Source organism: Capsicum annuum, chromosome 7 (assembly GCF_002878395.1).
Source record: "Capsicum annuum cultivar UCD-10X-F1 chromosome 7, UCD10Xv1.1, whole genome shotgun sequence".
Taxonomy (NCBI): domain Eukaryota; kingdom Viridiplantae; phylum Streptophyta; class Magnoliopsida; order Solanales; family Solanaceae; genus Capsicum; species Capsicum annuum.
Genome location: NC_061117.1, coordinates 37,555,284 through 37,558,080, shown reverse-complemented (window position 1 = coordinate 37,558,080; position 2,797 = coordinate 37,555,284). Strand labels below are relative to the sequence as shown.

At 35.9% G+C, this 2,797-nt stretch overlaps 1 pseudogene; it reads right to left on the bottom strand.

Moving 5' to 3' along the window:
- Positions 1-340: 340 nt before the first annotated feature.
- LOC107855717 lies at positions 341-2,565 on the bottom strand (annotated as a pseudogene).
- Positions 2,566-2,797: the final 232 nt, after the last annotated feature.

The window sequence follows — 2,797 nt, the reverse complement described above, 5'->3', positions numbered from 1 at the left end:
AAGGCATGAAACAAGATCTCTACCCTGAAATTGGGGTAAAGTTTGTGTACACACTATAACCCATCCGCTTTATGAGTTATATTGGATGTGTTCTTTTTACCAATATAGGCATATCAAACTTTTTTTCAAATTAGGAATTGGTATGGGTGTAGTTATGGGTTTTTTCGGCCAAATGAAAATTATATCCTAAATATAGCATCACTAAAGAATTTGCTTTCTAGTTTTGGAATCTAAACTCTAAAGTTGCTTTTGCAGTAGTTGTGTTTATCAAAGTATGAAATTGTTGATATGATATAGTAAGGGATCTCCTCGCTGTGCTTCAGACATTACTAGCTTTACTTTATAAACATTGCGAATAGTTGAAATACCTGATGCGAGTTGTTGAACTTGGAGTGCTTGCAGATGTCCTAGGTAGCAATTGAGAAACTTGGAGTTGTCCACCGACAGCAAAACCAAATGTATTCTTATTAAACTGAATCATGAAGCCATTAAGCGAAACCTGTGAATTATTTTGAAACATCATGCTGTAAATACCTGTCCGTCTCTCCACACCAGTTAGGCACTGATTTGAAAACCTTGCCCACTAGAGGCTGGCAATACGATGGGTAAAGAAGGGCCGACAGAGGTTGTATCCTGATCAACTGACACAATAGCATTATTGCTGTTATCTATGCCAAGGTCAAGTAAAAAAAGTGCAGGAAATGTAGGTGCAGATGGTTGCCTTGCTGCAGGATGCTGAACATTTGATGTACTAGCCGGCGGTGACACACCATTTTCTTCTATAGGAGCAGGAGAATCATAATAACCCTGTTCACCTGTATCGGTATACTCTTTATCCTCAATTTTCTGAGTGGTCATCACACGAATGATAAATGCTTCTGAAGGCTTATGATAGACAGAGGATAAAGTATAAATATTGGGAAGAAGTTTGTCAAGAAGAGTAGGATTAAGTTTCTTTGAATCATCACTAATCACGGGCTTTTTAGCTAGCACAACATATTTAGCTACCTCAGGATCAGTTGAAAGAAGACACCAATAATCTTAGATTCTGACTATGTAGAGATCGACTTCTCAAAGTGTCTCCGAGTTTCTCAGTAAAGGGGCTTCTATTTATAAGAATCATGTTGGAGATTATTTTGTTTACTTTTTGTTTAGTTTGTTCTGTTGTTCTACTTTGGTGGTCCAAGACATGAAAGATATTGAGTGGGGGGGAAAACTATGGTTGCCTGGCTTTCCCCTGTTCATATTTTGAGTTTTTCTTTTAGCTGGAGTATTACTTTATGTGGTATGGAATCAAGGATTTTTATTGAGTAGTTTCTTTTTGATGGTTTCTAATATTGCATGTGTGATTTATATTTCTCTACTGCAGGTACATATAATAACTATTTGACCATAAAAAAATGCAGCTTATATTTCTTGTACTGGATAGGTACATGATTAATGTTGTTTATGGGGTGGTTTCCATCAGTATTGATGAGTTTTTATTGCTTCAATAGTTCAAGTTTGTGTTGAACTGATTGAATGATTTGATAGTTTTAAGCCTTTGATTATAATCTAATATTGTTGTCATGGATACATAATGGCATTTTGGAAACATTCTCTTTGCCTATGAGGTAGTTATACTTTTTTGTTTTCACTCTATGCCTTTGATTATTTGATATTGTTATTTTTGTACCCACAAAGGCATGAAACAAGCTTTGTACCTTGACATCGGGGTAATGTTTGTGTACACACTACAACCCATCCACTTTGTGGGTTATTTTGGATGTGTTCTTTTTACTAACATAGGCATATCAAACTTCTTTTCGAATTAGGAATTGGTATGGGTGTGGTTGTGGGTTTTTTCGACCAAATGAAAGTTATATACTAAACATAGCATTACAAAAGAATTTGCTTTCTGGTTTGGAATCTAAACTCTGTGTATTCATTCAGAGCAGTTAGAAGCTCTGAAAGTGTATGGCTTTTGATCCCAAAGATGGGCCTGCTACTGTTTTCTTGGATTTCTGCAAGAGCAGCAACAACATTTGCAGTAACCATAGGATTATTTTAAGATATTAAGTCATTGAGAGCATCCAGAAAAGCCCTATCTTCCACAAGCTCGGCATTTATGTCATAAAGCTTAGCAACATAGATAGTTGTTGTCTTACGAACATAAGGATCATCATCCTTAAGGCAATGTTGAAGGGGATCACATAAATACTCGGTGATCTTATCAACACGAATGCAACCCATAGTTCGTACAGCCAAATCACTAATTAAAGGATTTGGATCCTGTGAGTCCTTTACAAATGTATTTATGGCAAGTATAGCAAGATCAGGTTGACTTTTAGACTGATTGATAAGATCCAAGTCTACAAGCTTCTTTAACTCCAAATTCTCTATTTGCATGCAATTAACAACATCTGTAAAGAGTGAAGAAATATTTTTCCTAACTACCATAAGAGCAATCACCTTTTTGATAACATCTTTTCTCTTGTCCTTGTATTGAGAATTAAGTTCTTCTTTGAGCTCAGGGATTTATCCTTTCTTCATAGTGGAGAAGTACTTTGAATCGTGACTGCTCATTTATCTTTTGATGATCTGGATTAGACAAACAGTCGATGAAGCTACTCAATGCACTCTTAGTAAGTCCAAGGAGTGGAATGCAACCAATTGAGCACTCTTAGTGAGTCCAAGGAGTGTAATACAACCTATGAGAAGCATAGCAGATACGCTAAATTATTAAAATTATGTATATTAGGAAATCTCCCGATAATGGTAGCATTGGACAAATTATTAAGTTGAATTATGGGCATCA